Genomic DNA, 27,570 nt, shown 5'->3' with positions numbered 1-27,570 from the left:
TGGATGTGAGAAGATGGGAATTTCCAGTTCCTGCTGGACTGGGAGGGTTATGTCTCTGAACATCGGTCGTGGATTTCTCGTTCACTCATCCTTGACCCTAAGCCGTTGGTTGCCGCAAAAGCTTGGCCAGCCGGCAGGGGGCATCCATTATAAGAGGGCACTGTTACAATTCTGTATTTGCCTCTTTCCTTTTCCTAGCTCCTCTTCTGGTGCTCCACGGCACCAGTCTAAGGCGGGAGGGCTGAACACACCTGATTGCAATCACTAATCCTGCTCTTTAGCAGTAGGGTTAAAGTTAAAGTTAAAGTACCAATGATTGTCACACACACACTAGGTGTGGTGAAATGTGTCCTCTGCATTTGACCCATCCCCTTGTTCACCCCCTGGGAGGTGAGGGGAGCAGTGGGCAGCAGCTGTGCCGCGCCCGGGAATAATTTTTTGTGATTTAACCCTCAATTCCAACCCTTGATGCCGAGTGCCAAGCAAGGAGGTAATGGGTCCCATTTTTATAGTCTTTAGTATGGCTCGGCCGGGGTTTGAACTCACAACCTAACGATCTCAGGGCGGACAATCTAACCACTAGGCCACTGAGTTCACACCTGTGAATCTTTCCTCGTGTTTCCCGCCACACATAGAATACGCTGATCCAGGGTTTTTCTCCGCCTTACAGCCATTTCTTGGCTCGCCTTTTGGTAATGTTATTTTTTCATGCCGCTCACGCTTCCCCTCAACGCCATTGACTTTTGTTGTTCCCCTTTTGTTGTCTTGACTTTTTGGTGCTCGACTGCTTCCACTCTGCTTTCCGAGATGCCATTGTTACACAAGGCGTAACAGTAATGCATTACCTTAAACGAGAAAATGGATACCAAGAAGAATCAATCAATCAATCAATCAATCAATCAATCAAAGTTTACTTATATAGCCCTAAATCACGAGTGTCTCAAAGGGCTGCACAAGCCACAACAACATCCTTGGCTCGGATCCCACATCAGGGCAAGAAAAAACTCAACCCAATGGGATGAGAATGAGAAACCTTGGAGGGGACCGCAGATGTGGGGACCCCCGTTGCTACCTGTGCAATGGACGTCGAGTGGATCTAGGACAGTGGTTCTTAACCTTGTTTGAGATACCGAACCCCACCAGTTTCATATGCGCATTCACCAAACCCTTCTTTCGTGAAAAATAAAATGTTTTTTTTTTTTTCAAATTCAAGACAAAGTTATATGTTTTTGGTAACACTTTAGTATGGGGAACATATTCTAAGTAACAAAGACTTAATTTAGAGTTTTTTGGACACTAGGGGAACATATTCTAAGTAACAAAGACTTAATTTAGAGTTATTTGGTTATGGTTAAGGTTAGAGGGTTAGGGCCAGGGATAGAGGGTTAGGGTTTTTTGCTTTAAACCCTAACCCTAATAAGGCATTAATAATTTTTTTCAAATTCAAGACAAAGTTATGTATTTTTACTGGTGCACAAAATGAACCGTGCATCAACATCACCTTGTTCAAAGAACAAAACCAACACAGTGCATGAACTCATAACAAATTACACACATGCAAATCAGTCTGATTTCTGCTGTTGCCGTATCCATAAAGCCGATAGGAAGAAGTTTTTATTTACAGGGTGAGTCGGGTGTGTCTTGAGGCTCCGTCGAACCCCTGAGGCTGACTCACCGAACCCCTAGGGTTCGATCGAACCCAGGTTAAGAACCACTGATCTAGGATAATATTGTGAGAGTCCAGTCCATAGTAGATCTGACATAATAGTGTGAGAAACATCGCTTACCAGCCTAACATGCATGTTTTTGGGAGAAAACCCGGACAAACCTGCTCAGTGGCCTTGTGGTTAGAGTGTTCGCCCTGAGATTGGTAAGTCGTGAGTTCAAAACCCCAGCCGAGTCATACCAAAGACAATAAAAATGGGACCCATTACCTCCCTGCTTGGTATTCAACATCAAGGGTTGGAATTAGAGATGTCCAATAATGGCTTTTTTGCCGATATTCTGATATTGTCCAACTCTTAATTACCGATTCCGATATCAACCGATACCGATATATACAGTCGTGGGATTAACACATTATTATGCCTAATTTTGTTGTGATGCCCCGCTGGATGCATTAAACAATGTAACAAGGTTTTCCAAAATAAATCAACTCAAGTTATGGAAAAAAAATGCCAACATTGCACTGCCATATTAATTATTGAAGTCACAAAGTGCATTATTTTTTTTAACATGCCTCAAAACAGCAGCTTGGAATTTGGGACATGCTCTCCCTGAGAGAGCATGAGGAGGTTGAGGTGGGCGGGGTTGAGGGGGCGGGGTTGAGGTGTTAGGGGGTAGCGGGGGGTGTATATTGTAGCGTCCCGGAAGAGTTAGTGCTGCAAGGGGTTCTGGGTGTTTGTTCTGTTGTGTTTATGTTGTGTCACGGTGCGGATGTTCTCCCGAAATGTGTTTGTCATTCTTGTTTGGTGTGGGTTCACAGTGTGGCACAAATTTGTAACAGTGTTAAAGTTGTTTATCCGGCCACACTCAGTGTGACCTGTATGGCTGTTGACCAAGTATGAATTGCATTCATTTGTGTGTGTGAAAAGCCATAGATATTATGTGACTGGGCCAGCACGCAAAGGCAGTGCCTTTAAGGTTTATTGACGCTCTGTACTTCTCCCTACGTCCGTGTACCACTCCGTACAGCGGCGTTTTAAAAAGTCATACATTTTACTTTTTGTAACCGATACCGAAAGTTTCCGATATCACATTTTAAAGCATTTATCAGCCGATAATATCGTCAGTCCGATATTATCGGACATCTTTAGTTGGAATTGGGGGTTAAATCACTAAAATGATTCCCGAGCGCGGCCACCGCTGCCGCTCACTGCTCCCCTCACCTCCCAGGGGGTGGAACAAGGGGATGGGTCAAATTCAGAGGGTAATTTCACCACACCTAGTGTGTGTGTGACTATCAGTGGTACTTTAACTTTAACTTTAACTTTAAACACGGGGTGCACATGCAAATTCCAAACTCTATCCAGAGATGTTCCCACAGACATTTAAATTTGGATCTTCGGTTTGGCTTACGGAAATGTGTCACGACAGTCACAAATTAGGCATTAGTGGCTTATTATTTAAGAACTTTGAAAGAAATCGTCCCAAAATAAAGAATAACAAAAAAAAAAAGCAGCATAATCTGTCAAAAATTCAAAGAGAAACAAGCTGTGTTGTGCTCAGTGAACAAGCTATCAGAAAATTGGAAAATAAAAAAGTGCCTTGTTTCATATTTTCCTTGGAGACATGAATTCCAAACAAATTCTCTGCCACAGCGGGTGTCTGGGCCTGTCTATGTCTGCTTCTAATTCCACAGGGCCCTCCTGCAGGAATTAGCACATATTCTTTCAATCCTCCGACTTTTAGGCAACGATACTGGGAGGTCTGGGATGTCAAAACAAGAATTACGGAGGCTGACATAACACAAATATGTTAACTGTATTAGTCTTGTTTTGGTGACACAATGTCGGTGGCAACAAGAAGCATCGTTTAGAGTAATGCTCTAAAATCCAATAAAAACTTGGGACTAAATGTGTTGTTTTTAGGGGAGACAAGGACAGACTCAATGAATATGTTGTTGGGTGAACAGTGTGCAGAGATGGGCTTTGGGCACCAGGTGCCGGCTAAAGTTGTTATTTTTTAATTAAGTTAGCCTCAAGTGCGTTTATTCATCGTGCTACTTCTGAAATCTGCAATGTGGAGCGTCGTGTATGCTCCAATCCTTTCAGCTTTATCTCCATCAAACATCTGCATCTAATATGCTGCTGATGAAAGTAACTGATGACAAATGAGACTCTTCCCAAGTGAGCAATATAACTGGATATGCACATTTCCATACCCACCACACACATCTCAATCATGCCAAAAAAAAAAAGTAAAAAAAAAAAATACCTCCATGGGGATTTATCTCCCTCCAGATGTTCTTTTCGAAATGACAAATTGCCTACATCACATTTTCCTATTCTTCTCTGTCAAATGATGTAAGTGTATAGTTGACTACATCACTATGTACATTTTACATATAAATAATGTTCTATATTCATGTGTGTCTTCTTTTTTTTACAACTTTAGGGGAGGATTATCCCAAAATTGTTGCAACATCTGCACATAGCAGCAAATACTATATGGTGCCAATATTTAAAATAACAATTTGTTCATTATCAATAGCGCTATTTCTATTGGTATTTGTATTGCTCCATTTGTAGTGTAATAATGCTCATTGTCATTTCTGTATTATTTTTTATTTTCGCTAACTGCTTATTTGCTATCACTTTTACCATCATATTTGTACATGTCGTATTTGTTGATGTTGCTCTATTGTTGCTGTTGTTGTTGTGTTTGCTGTTGTTGTTTTTGTCTCTCTGTCTAATCCCGCTCTTGTCCCCACAATTTCCCCCTCTGTCTTCCTTATTAAGCTGGACAGTACAAAAAATAAATAATTTAAAAAAAATAAAAAATAAAAATAAAAATGTACCGTATTTTTCGGAGTATAAGTCGCACCGGAGTATAAGTTGCACCTGCCGATAATGCATGATAAAGAAGGAAAAAAACATATAAGTCGTACTGGAGCCCGGCCAAACTATGAAAAAACTGCGACTTATAGTCCGAAAAATACGGTAGTAATAATAACCCTAATAATACAGTTCTGACAGCGATCATTGGCACACTTTAATAATATCAAACATATGATATTATTACTATGAATGATAATATTAACTAAGAATAATAATATTTACCACTATTGCATTACCATCACCTCTATTGTAGTATTCATATAAATAATAACAGCAGCCTCTCAATAAGTTGTGAATTGTCTTTTTTAATGATGAGCCAAGGACATGAAACAACTTTATTCCACATTTGTAATTTATATACAGTACAGGCCAAAAGTCTGGACACACCTTCTCCGCATTCAATGCGTTTTCTTTATTTTCATGACTATTTACATTGTCGTCGTCGGCGATCACTCGAAACGAGTATGATTGTCCTCCTGTTGGTGGGATTGCCTTCAGGAGAACGCCTGAGCATGGAATCTTTTAAAGTGGGCAAACTGTTGCACAGACAGCCACCACACTGTCCTTGGCAAAGAGAAGGCCAGGGTCCAATGGCATGGAGATCAAGACAATTGGGGGCCCATCTTTGCTGCAGCCTTCTTCCGCCTTTGTGACCGTTGTGGAGCTTCTATGCAACCATCATCCGCCCACTCCGCCGTTGAGGTTTACATTGTAGATTGTCACTGAAGGCATCAAAACTATGAATGAACACATGTGGAGTTATGTACTTAACAAAAAACAAGGTGCAATAACTGAAAACATGTTTTATATTTTAGTTTCTTCAAAATAGCCACCCTCTGCTCTGATTACGGCTTTGCACATTCTTGGCATTCTCTCCATGAGCCTCAAACACACCTGTGAAGTGAAAACCATTTCAGGTGACAACCTCTTGAAGCTCATTGAGAGAATGCCAGGAGTGTGCGAAAAAGTAATCAGAGCAAAGGGTGGCTATTTTGAAGCAACTAGAATATAAAACATGTTTTCAGTTATTTCACCGTTTTTTGTTAAGTACATAACTCCACATGTGTTCATTCATAGTTTTGATGCCTTCAGTGACAATCTACAATGTAAATGGTCATGAAAATATAGAAAACACATTGAATGAGAAGGTGTGTCCAAACTTTTTATCCTGTACTGTATATATACAATAATAATAGTGTATAATTTTAAATATAAATTGAAATTACACAAGTGGAAGTTCTATTTTCACCGTTATTCTTCGGTTAGCATTTCCACAAATGCTCCTGATTGTCTTAAAAAGTCCGAATGGGTTGGTCGGATTTTTCAAAAATAGCCATCCTAGAAGTAAGTACTGAGAGGCAGCATAGAAAAAGGAAAGTAAATATCATAAATCAGATAACCAGATGTTTAAACTTAATGTGTTGGACTGAAGTATTACATTCGTTTACGACTCTCATATAAAGATGTGATAGTAACTTTGTGAAATCAATTGAATAACTCTTATTACTGTTGATACACCTCCTAGCAGACAAATAGCCTACGCTGTATCTCTCTCTCTAACACACACACACACACATACACACAGACACAAACACACGCACACACAGCTTGTTGGCAAGTGGTCAAAATGCTTGATGCTAAGCATTATAAAATAGCCGGGAGATATTTTTGCAAAGTCACATTAGAGCAATGTTTCAAGGCCTACTGAAACCCACTACTACCGACCACGCAGTCTGATAGTTTATATATCAATGATGAAATCTTAACATTGCAACACATGCCAATACGGCCGGGTTAGCTTACTAAAGTGCAATTTTAAATTTCGCGCGACATATCCTGCTGAAAACGTCTCGGTATGATGACGCCGGCGCGTGACGTCACGGATTGTAGAGGACATTTTGGGACAGCATGGTGGCCAGCTATTAAGTCGTCTGTTTTTATCGCAAAATTCCACGGTATTCTGGACATCTGTGTTGGTGAATCTTTTGCAATTTGTTCATTGAACAATGGAGACAGCAAAGAAGAAAGCTGTAGGTGGGAAGCGGTGTATTGCGGCAGGTGTTGTGCTGGATAAGGCATCCCCGCCGTAGAATGCACCCCTTGACTGTTGTGCCGGATAACACAGCCGGTGTTTCATTGTTTACATTCCCGGAAGATGACAGTCAAGCTTTACCATTGGCCTGTGGAGAACTGGGACAACAGAGACTCTTACCAGGAGGACTTTGAGTTGGATGCGCAGACGCGGTACCATGAGTACACATGCAGCTGCGGCTTCCTAACATTTGATCGCTTGCCCGTACATGCGTGCCGCTATGTGCATGTCACGTACGTAACTTTGGGGACTTTGGGGTAATATATGTGCTGTATGAACTTTGGGGAGGTGAACGGTACTTTGGGCTGTGGGATTGAGTGTGTTGTGCAGGTGTTTGAGTTGTATTGGCGGGTTATATGGACGGGAGGGGGGAGGTGTTTGTTATGCGGGATTAATTTGTGGCATATTAAATATAAGCCTGGTTGTGTTGTGGCTAATAGAGTATATATATGTCTTGTGTTTATTTACTGTTTTAGTCATTCCCAGCTGAATATCAGGTCCCACCCGCCTCTCACAGCATCTTCCCTATCTGAATCGCTCCCACTGCCCTCTAGTCCTTCACTCTCACTTTCCTCATCCACAAATCTTTCGTCCTCGCTCAAATTAATGGGGAAATCGTCGCTTTCTCGGTCCGAATCGCTCTCGCTGCTGGTGGCCATGATTGTAAACAATGTGCAGATGTGAGGAGCTCCACAACCTGTGACGTCACGCTACTCGTCTGCTACTTCCGGTACAGGCAAGGCTTTTTTATCAGCGACCAAAAGTTGCGAACTTTATCGTCGATGTTCTCTACTAAATCCTTTCAGCAAAAATATGGCAATATCGCGAAATGATCAAGTATGACACATAGAATGGACCTGCTATCCCCGTTTGAATAAGAAAATCGCATTTCAGTAGGCCTTTCAGTCAGGCACATTTATCTAACCACACAATCAAATGAATTCATAAAAAAAGCAAAACAGTATATGCAGCATTACAAATATTTGCACAGTCAAAATGTCAAATTGTTTGTGTTGCTGTCAAATTGTTTCCACCAAAGAGGTGTATGAAAGTAGTATGTGCAACTTCAGGGGAACCAGTTGGACATTTACCTGCAGCCTTGTAGATTGGTTAAAAAACTGATATCAAACTGATACTATATAAACTTGGATTAATGAATGGTGACTGATAGAAAGTGAGCCATGACTTTATTAAATAATCACCTTTTGATTTAACATGAAACTACTTTATAAATCCAATTTGAGGTCGGCAAGGTTAAGTCGACCACTTATCAGTGTAAACAACTGGGTACTATTTAACATTTAGGTTATCAATTAAAGTACCAGTAGAGTGGAAAAACAAGTTGCCTCTGTATTGAAGTTATTATCATATATGACACCAAAAGACTTCCAAAGTTTGCAAATAAATAGATATGATCAAAATAGTATCAATCTCACAGAGATTCCCGAGCCATTTTGAGAGATAATGAGGAAGCCAGTCACGTGATCACATGACCTCGCACTATGGACCAAAGATCCCTTCCCTATCAACAACAATGCTAATCAAGTAGACTTTGTGAGAGCCAAAAACGAATACTTTTGAAAAAATTATGATCCAGGACCTTAGAATTTTGAGGCCGAACACAAAGAGGATGAGCGATAAGTTTTAGAAGCAGAGTGATGTATGCAGTTTCATTGTGACACTGCATTGCTAGGTGCTAAACATGCAAACTAACCATAACAAACCAGAATAAAACAAACAAAAAAAGGGGAAATAACTGAAAACATGTTTTATATTCTTGTTTGTTCAAAATAGGAACTTTTTGTTTAACCCTTTGTGAGGATTGTGATTGAATCTTCATCGAAACGGATATACAGTACAGGCCCAAAGTTTGGACACACCTTCTCATTCAATGCATTTTCTTTATTTTCATGATTATTTACATTGTAGATTGTCACTGAAGGCATTAAAACAATGAATGGACACATGTGGAGTTAGGTACGCAACACAAAAAGGTGAAATAACTGAAAACATATTTTATATTCTAGTTTCTTCAAACTAGCCACCCTTTGCTCTGATTACTGCTTTGCACACTCTTGGCATTCTCTCCATGAGCTTCAAGCATACCTGTGAAGTGAAAACCCTTTCAGGTGACTACCTCTTGAAGCTCATGGAGAGAATGCCAAGAGTGTGCAAAGCAGTAATCAGAACAAAGGGTGGCTAGTTTGAAGAAACTAGAATATAAAACATGCTTTCAGTTATTTCACCTTTTTGTGTTAAGTACATAACTCCACATGTGTTCATTCATAGTTTTGATGCCTTCAGTGACAATCTACAATGTAAATAATCCTGAAAATAAATAAAACACATTGAATGAGAAGGTGTGTCCAAACTTTTGGCCTGTGCTGTATATCCGTTTCGATGAAGATTCAATCACAATCCTCACAAAGGGTTAAAACAAAAAGTTCCTGCAAGAATTGCCTGTGGGGTCTATTTCGCTATTTCGAGGGATGTCAAAGTCCACCAGCTTGTCAGACCATGGCCACGTTTGTCTACGACCAGGTGTGAGCTGCATGAATTATAATCTAGAATTTACTTTTAGCAAGTTTGAGACGAAGCAGAACCTCACTGCTATCAATTGGCCGCCAAAATAGTCCGTCTGCGTTGGCGCTTGTAATAACAATATCACTCATTTTTGGTTAATTTTCAGGTCATAACATCTAAATGTAATATTGTTGGCAGTATAATGAGCGCAATGACTTAGAGGTGCTTCTATTTAGCTATTATTGCAAGTTAGTGCAGCAGTGCATGCACTTAAGAAAAGGTGTGGTTTAGTATTTGACAACTTTTTGACATCAGTATATTTTGCACACAGAGACAATCAGGGGCTTGTTTATATCCTCAGATGTAGATTAACTACAAAAAAATGTGCATTACAGGGAATAATATTAGGACTATTACATAAATAAATGTACAAAACCAATGAAGTTGGCATGTTGTGTAATTCGTAAATAAAAACAGAAAACAATGATTTGCAAATCCTTTTCAACTTATATTCAATTGAATAGACTGCAAAGATAAGATACTTAATGTTCGAACTGAAAATTGTATTTATTTTTTTTGCAAATATTCATTAACTTATAATTTAATGGCAGCAACACATTGCAAAAAAGTTGGCACAGGGGCATTTTAACCACTGTGTTACATGGCCTTTCCTTTTAACAACACTAAGTAAACATTTGGGAACCCAGGTGACCAAATTTTGGAAGCTTTTCAGGTGGAATTATTTTCCATTCTTGCTTGATGTACAGGTCTCCGCTGTGGTATTTTAGGCTTCATATTGCGCCACACATTTTCAATCGGTGACAGGTCTGGACTACAGGCAGGCCAGTCTAGTACCCGCACTCTTTTACTATGAAGCCACACTGTTGCATCAGTCCATTTTAAATGAGCTCCGGCCCAGCGAACCCAGTGACAATTCTGGGTGTTGTTGATAAATGGCTTTCGCTTTGCATAGTAGAGTTTTAACTTGCACTTACAGATGTAGGGACGAACTGTAGTTACTGACAGTGGTTTTCTGAAGTGTTCCTGAGCCCATGTGGTGATATCCTTTACACACTGATGTCGCTTTTTAATGCAGTACCGCCTGAGGGATCGAAGGTCCGTAATATCATCGCTTACGTGCAGGGATTTCTCCAGATTCTCTGAACCTTTTGCTGATATTACGGACCGTAGATGGGGAAATCCCTAAATTCCTTCCAATAGCTCATTGAAAAATGTTGTCCTTAAACTGTTCGACAATTTGCCCATGCATTCGTTCACAAAGCGGTGACCCTCGCCCCATTCCATTTCACAGAAGCTGCTTTTATACCCAATCATGGCACCCACCTGTTCCCAAGTAGCTTGTTCACCTGTGGGAAGTTCAAAATAAGTGTTTGATGAGCATTCCTCAACTTTCTCAGTCTTTTTCGCCACTTGTGCCAGCTTTTTTGAAACATGTTGCAGGCATCAAATTCCAAATTAGCTAATATATGGAAAAAACAACAATGTTTTCCAGTTCGAACGTTAAGTACCTTGTCTTTGCAGTCCATTCAATTCAATATAGGTTGAAAAGGATTTGCAAATCATTGTATTCTGTTTTTATTTACGACCTACCAACTTCACTGGTTTGCTACAATGTTAGTCGATTGCATTTGCGCATCACATAGGATCGGTACATTGATCGGATAAAAGTGTTTCCTGTTCACATTCACATATTTGTCATGTGATGGTGCTTCCTAGATCAATGTTGGTGCAGGAGATAGCTCCGATTATCTTAGAAAAACCAGCTACCGCTGCAAATGGCCTGTTCTGCTGCATTGTATGGGAATCTAATAGACCTGGCTAACATGTTGATAATGAACCAGGTGTGATTATTTGCCAATAAATCCTTTCCATCTCGAAATAAACTCTCTCTTTGCAGTGCACCATAAGCAATATCTTCTAATACTTATAAAGCAGCTATTGTTTCAATGTGGGTTTTTTTGCACCACTTTGCCTATGATTACCGTATTTTTCGGACTATAAGTCGCAGTTTTTTTCATAGTTTGGCCGGGCTCCAGTGCGACTTATATATGTTTTTTTCCTTCTTTATTATGCATTTTCGGCAGGTGCGACTTATACTCCGGTGCGACTTATACTCCGAAAAATACGGTATATAGCCATTAGAAGGGTATACCCCACCTTTCAAAATAATGCAGCTGGGAGAGCCTTCAGCCACCCCCGCTTCCCCGAAAAGGACAAACGGTAGAAAATAATGAATGGATGGATTGTTTAATTGCACACAGTGGGGACGTTTATTATTCATATGTCCTATGATTTCCGCATCAATCAGTCCGAGGAATAATAGTTTGCACAGTTGTGGTGTTCGGGTCTGTGGGACTCGTTTTCATTTTTTATGAAAAGAAAAATTATACAAATAATACATTTTTCAAACTGAGACTCACTGACTTTGACTCATTTTCTGTGAAGAACATATATCAGAATACATATTAAATGACCACACTCCATACACCCCCACTACACATTTCTATTACATATAAGATGTCCGGGTCCACTGGACCCGGGGCTAATAGAAGTGTGGAATTTGATGTTCCGTGTACCACACACACACACACACACACACACACACACACACACACACACACACACACACACACACACACACACACACACACACACACACACGCGCGCGTACACAGCAGGCCTAGACAGGAGGAGGACAGAGTGTAGGTGCACAGAACATCAGAGTTCAGTGTCAAATGTGCGAGAAAATGAGAGCAGACAGTGTCCCGGGGCTAATAGAAGTGTGGAATTTGATGTTCCGTGTACCACACACACACACACACACACACACGCACACGCGCACACACACACACACACACACACACACACACACACACACACACACACACACACACACACACACACACATACACACACACACACACACACAAACACACACACACACACACACACACACACACACGTACACAGCAGACCTAGACAGGAGGAGGACAGAGTGTAGGTGCACAGAACATCAGAGTTCAGTGTCAAATGTGCGAGAAAATGAGAGCAGACAGTGTTGACAAACAATGTTGCAACCTTGTGTGGGAACCGCAGGTGCAGAAACCCAAAAGAAGAATCCCTGTGGGATGCAGAAACTGGCAGAGAAATTTTCCGTGCAACGTTCGTATTGTTGTTACTCAGCCAGCGTTTGTGGGTCTGATGGACCCGTTGCATTTTGTGGCTTTTAATGGCTCACAATAAAACACGTTTATGTTAAAATACTAAACAGATGTTTACCTTATCCCAATAAACATCTGTTCAGTATTTTAACATAAAAGCCACAAAATGCAACGGGTCCATTAGACCCACAAACGCTGGCTGAGTAACAACAATATGAACATTACACAAGGGTTAAACAGTTACCCCGCATCCCCTTTGTGTGCCCACCAAATTTGCACAACATTTAGAAATATGTGTACATGAACCATGCAGTTGGCGAGAGACACGTTGCACAATTCCACGGTCACTTCACTCTTGGCACATTTAAACTTTGCCATAAAAAAGGGCGCACGCCAGGTTTTTGTGCTTTTGCACGCTTAATGCATGAGGCCCCTGGTCACTCTCGTGCACATATTTCCCAAAAAACTCCCTTACTCCCTCCTGTTCTCATATTGTTTTTCCTGTTTTCTTAAGGACCCATGGCATCAAGATGACCAAAATGTCACTAGCAAGTTACCTTCATGTATTTTTTGCTCCTGAAAATCCATCCATCCATCCATTTTACTACCGCTTGTCCCTCCCGGGGTGGCGAGGCTGCTGGAGCGCTCCTGAAAATGAATCTGGCAATTACATCCCATAAAATAAATTTGTTTTTGAGTCATGGGTAGACAACTAAGTGTACTTGGAATGCCCCGTTTCCATTGCCAGACCCGATATACTTCCCACTCTTGGTGTGAGGTCATCTACAGAACTGTAGCTCATTTCCCTGCGTAGACAGTGCGCATAGAGGCATTTAAAAAGATTATTTTCATCACTTAATTGCATGTTTTCTGTCACTCTGGTCCACAATTACTAAAAAAAAAAACTGGTAAGGTTAACATTAGGAGGAAAAAAGATATATAAAAGCATCGCCTTTTCCAGACTTTCAGACTCTTCCATCTCATCTTCCGTAGTCCCCATAGCCTGTTTCCTCATGCTCTTTCAGCATTTCCTAAAGCATCAGTAGAAGAGGACACAAAATAGAATACTGGCACCTTGTCTTGCTCTTCACATTTGGCTTGAGTCTTTATCATCTTTTCCATCCAAACTACGACCAAAATTATTTTTCTTCAAGGTCAAAATCATTTTAATAATTGCTGCAAATTACACTCCTCATGCTTGGTCTGTCCCATTTTGCACACGTCAATTTGACAGGACAAGTGCATACTTTCCTCGTATTCCCATCATTTGAAAATGTTGCAACTGTTGCAGTTTGGCGCGCTGTGGTGTTTGCGATTCCAAAGATACAGAGGACTGCAGGCAGCTTGCAGGTAAGTTGATGATTTATTCCAGGGGTGTCGAACACGGTTAAACTGACGGCCACATCGCAGTTATGGCTGCCCTAAGACGGCCAGTTGTAACCGTATATAATTTATGAATATACATGTATAAGAATTCACCTCATGATATTATAAAATGAATTGCTAACCCTTTGATTATTATATTTGTATTACATACACTGTAAAAAAAAAAACTTCACCGTAAAAATTACAATGGTTTTTACAGCATAATACTGTAAATGGTAGAACAGTACTATATATTTTTTTTTACTGTAAAATCCTGGCAACTGAGCTGCCAGTTTTTTTTAACTTGCTTTGCTATAACTCAAGTAGATATTTCATTTGTTTTAATTTTAAAAAGTTTGAAATTAATAATATTATTATATTTGTTACAATATTAGATAATTATGTTTAAGATATACTCAATAGCATGCAATACATGTATTTCTGTCTGTCACAATGGACATATTACATTTAGTAAATGATAAAACGCTTTATTGACTTGTTGTAAAACAACAATGAAAATGAAATGTAGCATTTGGACAGGCTATACTGTAGACAGATCACCACAAATCATGCCCTGAATGCAGACTTGCAGGCACGCAAAAAGAATGTCTTTGTGACTGAACTATTGTATTGGTCCCGACTGAGAGAATAAACACACCCACTAATTTAATCAGAAAATATATATTTTTAGATTTTTAATCAGACTTTTTTTATTTATGTGTTTGGAAAGGTTCAACTCCTCTGATGTAAAATGTATGTGGAGGAAGATGTGGCCAGCGCTGCCTGCAGGAGCAAAGGTCACCGCCTCTGTCCGTGGTGCTGAGGACAGAGCACCATCAGACGGGGGCGTGGCAGTGCTGACGGCGAGACACAGCTGGCAGGTGATTAGATTTCACAGGTGGTACGTGTTAATCCAATCATCTGTTGTCTTTAACAGGAAGCGGCCGGGAGCAGGAGGGGAGAGAGGATACGGACGTGACGGAAAAGTCACGTTCTGGGGGAGAAAGACTTTTGAGAAAACCTATGTACATTAAAACCTTTGTTAAAAAACTGCATGCTTGGCTCTTGTGCCGTATCTACAGTGGAACTGCTAGGAAGCAACTTCCACAATGTACTAAAACACTATTCAGATTCCTTTTGTCCAAATCATTTTTTAGTTTGTGGATTAAAAACATTTTGTTCCTGAAATAATCATTGAACTTGTTTAATGTGTCGGGTACACATTATTTTACAGAACCTCAAATGCAAACTGCACTTTAATGTACTTTTATTAAATATATAACGTATTTGAGTTGTTTTTTTAAAACTCCATAATCTGGGTCATCGCTTGCCATTTGCCAAAGCAGTGGTGAGAATCCCTCATGTATACAAGTAATTAAAGAATACAAATACTAATTTAGCATTTGAAAGTGTTGTTTAGTAAATGTTCACTTGAAATACAAGTCTTATAGTATTCAGCACTTTGTTTACTGCAGAATGTTTGTGATGACAAGCAAAAAAAAAACAAAGAACTTTGAGAAGAAAAAAAGTTGTTATCTTTACCCCCACAAAATGTAACGAAAAAGGAGCAAATAAGTGGCCTTAAAACCATGTACGTAACGTAGCGTGGGTTATCTGTACTGTTGCACCTCGAGTAAATACAAATTATAGAAATGAACAAAGTGACAGTTGTCAGCTATTAGCATGTATTACCTCAATCTTTGCAAGATACTGCAGTAGTAAATAGTAGGGATGCAACGGCGCTCGCTATAATCCTGCACAAGACAATCCACCTTTTAATTAAAAAAAAAGATTGAATACTATGAAAAAATGAATTGTAATATTTTTTATTTTTTTTTGCAATATCGCCCTGCCTTAGGCTGATGCACATTCCCAACCACATTTTGGAACTAAAAGTGGGCGTTCCAAAATGTGCTGAAACTTGTTAGAAAACAAGCGTAAAAACACTTCTGTGTCTATTTTGGGGGATTTTACCTCTAGATGTCATTTTCAGGTCCAGAATTCTGACATAAGTGCTAACGTCAGCACTTTCAACAACAAAAAAATTGTGGTACTGCCTGAGCCGCACCGCTTCCGGAGCTATCAGGCAAAAGGGTTTGTGGCCGTACCTACCATAGAAGACACCGAGATAATATATTACGTATTTTTTTAAATGACAAAGAGAAGGTGATATGACTGACTGCACATCAGGGTTGTAACGGCGATACTAATTAATCATATTCGGTACTATACCGCTTCTGAAAAGTACCGGTCCTTTTTTAAAATGTATATTATGTTTATAAACTCAGGAAATATGACCTTGGACACATGAGGACTTGGAATATGATTAATGTAAGATCCTGTAACGACTTGGTATCGGATTGATACCCAAATGTGTAGTATCATCCAAAACTAATGTAAAGTATCAAACAAGAGAAGAATAAGTGATTATTAAATTTTAACGGAAGTGTAGATAGAACATGTCAAAAGAGAAAGTAAGCAGATATTAACAGTAAATGGATGAGTAGATTAATAATTCATTTAATAATTTTGACAAAATAATAGAATGGAAAATGACACAATTTGTTACTGCATACGTCAGCAGCTAAATTAAGAGCCTTCGTTTGTTTATTTACTACTAAAAGACAAGTTGTATGTTCACTATTTTATTGAAGGACAAACTTGCAATAGAACATATGTTTAATGTACCGTATTTTTTTGTTAAAATAAAGCCAATAATGCAATTGTTTGTGGTGCCCTTTTTTAGGAAAAGTACCGAAAAGTATCGAAATAATTTTGGTACCGGTACCAAAATATTGGTATCGGGGCAACACTACGTAGATCGTCCTCTTGTAACTTTACGATGTTTGGTCATCACAGTGGTTTGTACAGACCGCCTACACCAGACAGGGTTTCCCTGACATGTAACTGATCGTGGCGCACCACCACGGCAAAATAAATGCCGCCACACCTACATTAAAAAATGTAAGAAAATATTTAATGAAAACAAGTTTAAATAATATTTTGTACAAATTTATATACTGTATATAGTCATTTATTTACTATTTATGTATTAGTCTTGTCTTGTCGGGAGAACGATTTGCCATGGCTTTGAACATGACATTTCCACAATAGCCCCTTTTTTTTTTGTGCATTTCTGCTCGGTATTTTTCAGCTTGCGGCTCAACAGTAACTTACGGAATGAGCTGAGCGTCAAAAAGTAGTCAAGGCGCATACGTGTCAATCGCGCGTTGAAAAAAAGAAGTGCCGAATGTTCATGTGATGTTGTGTATTGTTTGATTGATTGATTGAAACTTTTATTAGTAGATTGCACAGTACAGTACATATTCCGTACAATTGACCACTAAATGGTAACACCCCAATAAGTTGTTCAACTTGTGTAAGTCGGGGTCCACGTTAATCAATTCATGGTAAATTCATGTTCAGTAGTCATACTTGCCAACCCTCCCGGATTTTCCGGGACACTCCCGAAATTCAGCGCCTCTCCCGAAAACCTCCCGGGACAAATTTTCTCCCGAAATTCAGGCGGACCTGAGTGACGTGTCGACAGCATGTTTTCACGTCCGCTTTCGCACAATATAAACAGTGTGCCTGCCCAATCACGTTATAACTGTAGAATGATCGAGGGCGAGTTCTTGGTTTCTTATGTGGGTTTATTGTTAGGCAGTTTCATTAACGTCCTCCCAGCGCGGCAACAACACACAACAACGCAGTCACGTTTTCGTCTACCGTAAAGCAGTTCGTCTGCCGTAAACAGCAATGTTGTGACACTCTTAAACAGGACAATACTGCCCTCTACTGTACATGCACATGTGACAATAACATCTACAGCTTTTAGAGAGTGCAGTGCACAACTGGAGACAAAGCAGAATGCATCATCAGAGAGGGTGTTCAGCATGGTTAGAAAAATAGTGACAGAGAATAGAACAAGGATGGACAATTCAACCCTTAACTCAACAATGAGTAGATGAGTGTTATGTGTGTGTATATGTGGAAATAAATGAACACTGAAATTCAAGTATTTTTTTTATTTATATATATATATATATATATATATATATATATATATATATATAAAATACTTGACTTGGTGAATTCTAGCTGTAAATATACTCCTCCCCTTTTAACCACGCCCCCGGCCACGCCCCCCGACCACGCCTCTCGACTCCCCCCCCATTTCCTGAAATCGGAGGTCTCAAGGTTGGCATGTATGAGTAGTAGAGTTGTGAAATCATCCATCCAGCCGTCCATATTCTACCGCTTATCTCTCTTGGGGTCGCGGGTGTGGCTGGAGCCTATCACAGCTGCATTCATGTGGAAGGGGGAACAAGTCGCCACCTCATTGCAATTAATGCATAATAATCGTGAAACTATGATGGGACTCAGCATCAAGGGTTGGAATTGGGGGTTAAATCACCAAAAATGATTCCTGGGCGCGGCTACTACTGCTGCTCACTGCTCCCCTCACCTCCTAGGGGTTGATCAAGGGGATGGGTCAAATGCAGAGAATAATTTTGCCACACCTAGTGTGTGTGTGACAATCATTGGTACTTTAACTTTAACTTAATTATTCCTCAGACTATAATCATACGTGAAAACATATCATTGTTGCATCACTACTCGACAACACTCGGAAAACACATCCTGTAGCCTTCAAAATAAAAGCATGCTAGTAACAGTACGACTGCAAATCAAGTACACTGCAAAAAATAAAATCAAAGTAAGATTAAATATCTCAAATAAGGGTGATATTTGCTTATGTTCTGTCTGATAAGATAATTCTTCTCACTAAGCAGATTTTATGTTAGAGTATTTTACTTGTTTTAAGGGTTTTGGTCCTAAAATATCTCAGTAAGATATTACAACTTGTTGCTGAGATTTTATGACCTATATTAAGTAAAACAGTGGTTCTCAACCTTTTTTCAATGATGTACCGCCTGTGAACATTTTTTTTAATTCAAGTACCCCCTAATCAGAGCAAAGCATTTTTGGTTGAAAAAAAGAGATAAAGAAGTAAAATACAGCACTATGTCATCAGTTTCTGATTTATTAAATTATATAACAGTGCAAAATATTGCTAATTTGTTGTGGTCTTTCTTGAACTATTTGGAAAAAAATATATAAAAATAACTAAAAACTTGTTGAAAAATAAACAAGTGATTCAATTATAAATAAAGATTTCTACACATAGAAGTAATCATCAACTTAAAGTGCCCTCTTTGGGGATTGTAATAGAGATCCATCTGGATTCATGAACTTAATTCTAAACATTACTTCACAAAAAAAGAAATCTTTAACATCAATATTTATTCACAAAAAATCTAGCCGTCAACACTGAATATTGCATTGTTGCATTTCTTTTCACAGTTCTTTTTGACAGACATTTTAAAAAAATCTCACGTACCCCTTGGCATACCTTCAAGTACCTCCAGGGGTACGCGTACCCCCATTTGAGAACCACTGGAGTAAAACATGCTTGAAACTAGAATATCAAGTGTTGCAAAGCTGTGTCATCAACACTCACAATTTTAAAACTACTTTTTTAAAGTAATAATTTCTTATTTCAAGCATGAAAAAAAAAATCATGACTTTGACACATTTGTGTCTCATAATTAAAACAGATGACAGCCAAATGGACTTTGCTGTTTTATTTTCAATGAAACAATAGAAAATACGTACTCATATAGTAGTACAGTTGTTATTAGTGAGCATATCCTTATTTTAAGGTATTTTTGGGGTCATTGAGGTTAGCTAATGTTACTTGTTTAGGAAAGTCTTGTTCTATTGGCAGATAGTTTTGCTTAGTTCAAATAAAATACCGCAAATTTTTGTATTTTTTATTCTTGTTTTTGAACACTGACTTTTTGCAGTGTAGGCAGTAAGGTTTCCCGTTTACCCCCGTCCTTACGAGAAATGTATCTTATTCTCAAATGCAAATAATGACAGGCATGTGCATATTGGCAGGTAGTTTACAGTATGAATATGACTTTTCTTTAACCCTTTTCTATTGTCGTGCAGCATTTTGTATGGAGGAAAACTCGCTAGAATGCATATGAGCAGGCATTACGAGTGGATTCAGGTCACAGAGTGTTGCAAAACAAAGGAGCCATTTGGCCTGGCTTATAGACAGCCAGGAATGTACGATTAATTACTCGCCTGTCTTCTGCCGGTAGATTCTTGCCCTCTCTTCCTGTCTATTATCTTTTACTTCAAAGATTCAAAACCCTAATGAGCTGGGTTTTTTTATTTTGTATTTCTTCATAAATAAAAAAAAGTACATTAGCGCATTCAGGAGACCCAGATGGCTTTAATTACACACTCAGTACACACTATTTATGCAGGTGTTAACTTGTTTCTGTTGGTTTACCGTGCAGTTAAAGGCTGTGTAGTGCCACTCAATGATCTCTCCATGAGCGTAATCATAGGAGAGGAAAACCAACAACGTAATTGTTGGAGACCCCGCCGTGACCCGTCAGCCATATTGCAGACTTCAAAGAGCTGCAGGAAGATGCTCAGAGTAGATGTTTGCCGATCGTTTCAAGCATACCGAATCTGATGAAGAGTAGAAGCAGTCGAGTGTGAATATGTCTAGTCGGTACCACAACAGCTGCCCTTGTCTTCTGGACCATAATTAGACCGGGACCTTACCTTAAGTTGCGTATTAGTGAGGTCAAAGGTTTAAAACCCTCAATCAGCTAAGAGTAGAAAATAGGGTGACATTATTTCGTAGGTTATGTGTGATTTCTTCAGTGCTTAAAGGGGAACATTATCACAATTTCAGAATGGTTAAAACCATTAAAAATCAGTTCCCAGTGGCTTATTATATTTTTCGAAGTTTTTTTTCAAAATTTTACCCAATATCCCTAAAAAAAGCTTCAAAGTGCCTGATTTAAACCATCGTTATAAACACCCGTCCATTTTCCTGTGACGTCACATAGTGAAGCCAACACAAACAAACATGGCGGAAAGAACAGCAAGCTATAGCGACATTAGCTCGGATTCAGACTCGGATTTCAGCGGCTTAAGCGATTCAACAGATTACGCATGTATTGAAACGGATGGTTGTAGTGTGGAGGCAGGTAGCGAAAACGAAATTGAAGAAGAAACTGAAGCTATTGAGCCATATCGGTTTGAACCGTATGCAAACGAAACCGACAAAAACGACACGACAGCCAGCGACACGGGAGAAAGCGAGGACGAATTCGGCGATCACCTTCTAACCAACGATTGGTATGTGTTTGTTTGGCATTAAAGGAAACTAACAACTATGAACTAGGTTTACAGCATATGAAATACATTTGGCAACAACATGCACTTTGAGAGTGCAGACAGCCCAATTTTCATCAATTAATATATTCTGTAGACATACCCTCATCCGCGCTCTTTTCCTGAAAGCTGATCTGTCCAGTTTTGGAGTTGATGTCAGCAGGCCAGGGAAGCTAGGGTCGATATTCTTGTCTTGATCATCTTGGGACGGTGTGAGTCAAAACATCCAGGGGGTTTAGCTCGCTCGTCTGCGGGAACAAACTGCCGCCATTGCTTGCCGTGCTACCGGGGTCCTTTGTCCCTGAATTGCTCACACACTCCGGCAGATTCAATGGGGGTCTGGCGGCAGATTTCTTTGACTTTATCGTTGGAAATGCATCTGCTTTGAGTGTCGCAGGATATCCACACATTCTTGCCATCTCTGTCGTAGCATAGCTTTCGTCGGTAAAGTGTGCGGAACAAACGTCCAACTTCTTGCCACTTTCGCATCTTTGGGCCACTGGTGCAACTTGAATCCTTCCCTGTTCGTGTTGTTACACCTTCCGACAACACACAGACGAGGCATGATGTCTCCAAGGTACGGAAAACAGTCGAAAAAACGGAAAATAACAGAGCTGATTTGACTCGGTGTTTGAGAAGATGGCGGATTGCTTCCCGATGTGACGCCACGTTGTGACGTCATCGCTCTGAGAGCGAATATTAGAAAGGCGTTTAATTCGCCAAAATTCACCCATTTAGAGTTCGGAAATCGGTTACAAAAATAAATGGTCTTTTTTCTGCAACATCAAGGTATATATTGACGCTTACATAGATAGGTCTGGTGATAATGTTCCCCTTTAAAGGGAACTTTTCTTACATGTTTGTACCCCTTTTTTTTTTGGATCCCCAAAAGTCCCAATAATTTAAAAACAAACCATGCAGGCATAACGGAGATAGTTATAAAACTAGTCCTGGGCATGACGTTAAAGTGCATCCGGCAGTGGAGGCTCCTCTATTGGGTCTTGGGGGCACTAGGAGGTTAACCCCTTTACTACTGTTACCCCAGGTGGCTCTTGGCAAAGGCCTAGTACCTGACTGTCCCCTAGCCAGGGATAGGGTGAAGACCTCAACGGTGGAGCAGGCGGAAGACGATAGTTTTTAAGAACTACCACAACGGCTGCGATTGCGGAAGAAGGCTGCAGCAGAAAAGGGTCCCCAGTCGTCTCGGACTCCACGCCACTGGATCCTGACCCGATTCTGTCGAGGATCGTGTGGTGACTGTCTGTGAACCAGTCTCCCCACGTAAAACTTATATCTGTTCCTCCACACTTCCACACAGTAGCTGATATATGGCCATATACTGTAAGTGCACAATACAATATACAAATTGCCCTATAATTTAACACATATTTTACCTTATTTAATATAAAAATCCTCTTAGACTTCTTTTTCCGTACATGTGCAATATGAGATTTCCATGTCAGACCGTCATCCAGTATCACTCTTAAAAATCTAAGTTCAGAAACCCTTTCAATATCAATTCCATATATAGACAGTTTGATCGTTTCCTCACTTTTTCTCTTACAAAAAATCAGGAACTTTGTTTTTTTTACATTTAATGATAATTTATTGACATCAAACCATCTCTTAAGATTAATCATTTCCTGTTCAATAATGTTTGATAATGCTTTTAAGTAATGCATATTGAAAGAAATGCATTTTTAGTCTTTGATGACACGTTACTAAATTGATGCAGATCACCGAGAATACAAGTTTGCAGTGTCATTGGGATGTTTATATTTAGGAATGTGATTGCTTCTTTTGTTGTTTTCAACCATAACTCTTTTATTCTATGACATTCCCACGATGCAATTTCTGATACAAAGTAGCGTATAGTTCTAACTTATATCTGTCAGTAGATTCGATATGGAGGCGCTAAAAACTACAACATGTCTGACACAGTCGAAGAGGTACTTAACCTGGAGGAGAGCTTCAGCACGTAAATAAGGTCGCCCACAAAACGACGCATTCTGAAGAGACAGTCAGAAAGGCTTGAAGATAGTCTGTAAAACAAAACCTATGTAAAATTTTAACCAATGTACAAAAAAAATCTTTAACATCTTACTCTTAAAGGCCTACTGAAATGCGGTTTTCTTATTTAAACGGGGATAGTAGGTCCATTCTATGTGTCATACTTGATCATTTCGCGATATTGCCATATTTTTGCTGAAAGGATTTAGTAGAGAACATCGACAATAAAGTTTGCAACTTTTGGTCGCTGATAAAAAAGCCTTGCCAGTACCGGGAGTAGCAGACAATATGCGCGTGACGTCACAGGTTGTGGAGCTCCTCACATCCGCACATTGTTTACAATCATGGCCACCAGCAGCGAGAGCGATTCGGACCAAGAAAGCGACGATTTCCCCATTAATTTGAGCGAGGACGAAAGATTCGTGGATGAGGAAAGTGAGAGTGAAGGACTAGAGGGCAGTGGGAGTGATTCAGATAGGGAAGATGCTGTGAGAGGCGGGTGGGACCTGATATTCAGCTGGGAATGACTAAAACAGTAAATAAACACAAGACATATATATATACTCTATTAGCCACAACACAACCAGGCTTATATTTAATATGCCACAAATTAATCCCGCATAACAAACACCTCCCCCCTCCCGTCCATATAACCCGCCAATACAACTCAAACACCTGCACAACACACTCAATCCCACAGCCCAAAGTACCGTTCACCTCCCCAAAGTTCATACAGCACATATATTTCCTCAAAGTCTCCAAAGTTACGTACGTGACATGCACATAGCGGCACGCACGTACGGGCAAGCGATCAAATGTTTGGAAGCCGCAGCTGCATGCGTACTCACGGTACCGCGTCTGCGTATCCAACTCAAAGTCCTCCTGGTATAAGAGTCTCTGTTGTCCCAGTTCTCCACAGGCCAATGGTAAAGCTTGACTGTCATCTTTCAGGAATGTAAACAATAAAACACCGGCTGATTATCCGGCACAACAGTCAGGGGGTGCATTCTACGGCGGGGGTGCGTTATCCAGCACAACACCTGCCGCAATACATCGCTTCCCACCTACAGCTTTCTTCTTTGCTGTCTCCATTGTTCGTTGAACAAATTGCAAAAGATTCACCTACACCAGGGGTCGGCAACCCAAAATGTTGAAAGAGCCATATTGGACCAAAAATACAAAAACAAATCTGTCTGGAGCCGCAAAAAATTAAAAGCCATATTACATACAGATAGTGTGTCATGAGATATAAATTGAATTAAGAGGACTAAAAGGAAACTAAATGACCTCGAATATAGCTACAAATTAGGCATAATGATGCAATATGTACATATAGCTAGCCTAAATAGCATGTTAGCATCGATTAGCTTGCAGTCATGCAGTGACCAAATATGTCTGATTAGCACTCCACACAAGTCAATAACATCAACAAAACTCACTTTTCATGCACAACGTTAAAAGTTTTGTGGACAAAATGAGACAGAAAAAGAAGTGGAATAAAACACGTCCTAGAAAGTCGGAGAAAGTTATACATGTAAACAAACTACTGTGAGTTCAAAGACCGCCAAAATTAGTAGGACAAATCGGCACTCGCCAAATACTCGAATCAGTGAAGCATGTTTAATATAAACAGTGTGCTTTATAACAATTAGGGAGGCTTGTGTCATGTTTGTCCTCGTACAGAAACCATATTAAAACAAAAAATAGATTTTTTATTTTTCCATTTTTCATACATTTTTTAAAAAGCTCCAGAGAGCCACTAGGGCGGCGCTAAAGAGCCGCATGCGGCTCTAGAGCCGCGGGTTGCCGACCCCTGACCTACACAGATGTCCAGAATCCCGTGGAATTTTGCGATGAAAACAGACGACTTAATAGCTGGCCACCATGCTGTCCCAAAATGTCCTCTACGATCCGTGACGTCACGCACAGGCGTCATCATACCGAGACGTTTTCAGCAGGATATTTTGCGCGAAATTTAAAATTGCACTTTATACGTGCTAATGCCAATACGGCTAACCCGGCCATATTGGCATGTGTTGTAATGTTAAGATTTCATCATTGATATATTAACTATCAGACTGCGTGGTCGGTAGTAGTGGGTTTCAGTAGGCCTTTAATATCATAACTGTGATGTCTATAAAAATATTTCTTAAATGTTAACTATCTTATTTTGTAAGGCAATGCCATTTTAGTTTGTTTCTGGTGGGACAATTTAGTTGAATGCACAGCTACATCACTTCCTCCATCCATCCATCCATTTTCTACCGCTTATTCCCTTTGGGGTCGCGGGGGCGCTGGAGCCTATCTCAGCTACAATCGGGCGGAAGGCGAGGTACACCCTGGACAAGTCGCCACCTCATCACTTCCTGTTTTTGTCAAAACAAGGACAAAGAGGAAAGCCATCAGGTTTTAAGCAGCAGCAGCAATCTGTTCGCATCCTTAACACAAGACTGACAAATCAATGTTGTAAGTAGTGGTGGTGCATTGATCAGTTGTTTGTGTACAGATGTCATTCATTATTTCATGCAAATACTTTATAATTTATGTTTAAAAACGATGTTAAAAAACGCTATGCTAATCACAGGTTATGCTAATTCAGACTGCATTAAAGTTATGCATTGTCATGATAAAAAGCCAACAGGTACTTTATTCTTTATTTTTTCTGTCTTTTTTGACAGTTTTCACTCTGTGCCATGGTGAATGAACCCAGTAAAGTTCCCGACTGTACAGCGATGGCACATGTGTTCATTATGGATAGAGTTTAGCGTGACGTTTAGTCTCCAGTTCACACACTGAGATGAGAACATTATAATAATATTATATTTTTACATTTAAAACACTTCTTTATGGTTTATATAACATGTAGTAATGGTTGTTTGGTCAATATTTTGCATAGATTAAGTTTTACAGACCGTCCTCAAGCCGCTTTCTTACCATCTCTTAAGGATGCGTTGTTTTGTGGGCGGTCTTATTTACGTGCCTCCACTTCGACTACAAAGGCTGCCCTTTGTCACCGATTCTGTTCATAACTTTTATGGACAGAATTTCTAGGCGCAGTCAAGGCGTTGAGGGAATCCGGTTTGGTGGTTGCAGGATTAGGTCTCTGCTTTTTGCAGATGATGTGGTCCTGATGGCTTCATCTGGCCAGGATCTTCAGCTCTCACTGGATCGGTTCGCAGCCGAGTATGAAGCGACTTGGATGAGAATCAGCACCTCCAAGTCCGAGTCCATGGTTCTCGCCCGGAAAAGGGTGGAGTGCTATCTTCGGGTTGGGGAGGAGACCCTGCCCCAAGTAGAGGAGTTCAAGTACCTCGGAGTCTTGTTCATGAGTGAGGGCGTCTTCGGTAATGCGGACGCTGTATCGATCCGTTGTGGTGAAGAAGGAACTGAGCCGGAAGGCAAAGCTCTCAATTTACCGATCAATCTACGTTCCCATCCTCACCTATGGTCATGAGCTTTGGGTTATGACCGAAAGGACAAGATCACGGGTACAAGCAAACCGAAATTAGTTTCCTCCGCCGGGTGGCGGGACCCTCTCTTAGAGATAGGGTGAGAAGCTCTGCCATCCGGGAGGAGCTCAGAGTAAAGCCGCTGCTCCTCCACATCGAGAGGAGCCAGATGAGGTGGTTCGGGCAACTGGTCAGGATGCCACCCAAACGCCTCCCTAGGAGGTGTTTAGGGCACGTCCGACCGGTAGAAGACCACGGGGAAGACCCAGGACACATTGGGAAGACTATGTCTCCCGGCTGGCCTGGGAACGCCTCGGAATCCCCCGGGAAGAGCTGGACGAAGTGGCTGGGGAGAGGAAAGTCTGGGCTTCCCTGCTTAGGCTGCTGCCCCCGCGACCCGACCTCGGATAAGCGGAAGAAGATGGATGGATGGATGGTGGCACTTCGACTGCGTCTTCTTTCCGTCAGCCATGTTGTCGTATTAAGCGCTTCCATATTGAGTCTACTGACAGATATAAGTTAGAACTATAGGCTTATTTGGGTTGGAAATGGCAACAGCGGAAGATGCATGTGCACATACGAGCTAATCTGCCCCACAACAAGAGGTAAGAGAAAAAGAAGGACCTTATTGACTACAATGGGGGACTTGCATTTCTACCATATGGAGACGTCACAGGACAGAGCTAATTCTAAACGGCTTGTGGTTAGTGTCTGCCGTGAGATCGGTAGGTCGTGAGCTCAAACCCCGGCCGAGTCATACCAAAGACTATAAAAATTGGACCCATTACCTCCCTGCTTGGCACTCAGCATCAACGGTTGAAACTGGGGGTTAAAACACCAAAAATGATTCCCAGGCGGGGCCGCCACTGCTGCTCACTGCTCACCTCTCAGGGGGTGAACAAGGGGATGTGTCAAATGCAGAGGACAAATTTCACCACACCTATTGTGTGTGTGACAATCATTGGTACTTTAACTTTAACTTTAACTTAAGTATGAAGGAAGTCAAGATTGTTTTGTAAGTATCTCCGCAATAACTCCACGGCGTATATTCAAATTGTATGGACTTATGGGGATCTTAAATACACAAAAGCAGGCACCATCAGGTAAGAAAAGTTGGTTTTACA

At 40.4% G+C, this 27,570-nt stretch overlaps 1 protein-coding gene across 1 annotated transcript in view; it reads right to left on the bottom strand.

Moving 5' to 3' along the window:
* The window catches only part of wnt6b (wingless-type MMTV integration site family, member 6b), a 157,321-nt gene that overhangs the window by 48,425 nt on the left and 81,326 nt on the right, over positions 1-27,570 (bottom strand). The gene's annotated exons all lie outside the window — the stretch shown is intronic.

The sequence above is a fragment of the Nerophis lumbriciformis genome, linkage group LG31, assembly GCF_033978685.3.
Source record: "Nerophis lumbriciformis linkage group LG31, RoL_Nlum_v2.1, whole genome shotgun sequence".
NCBI lineage: Eukaryota > Metazoa > Chordata > Actinopteri > Syngnathiformes > Syngnathidae > Nerophis > Nerophis lumbriciformis.
The sequence above is the reverse complement of the archived record's forward strand: the minus strand, read 5'-3'. Positions and strand labels throughout refer to the sequence as shown.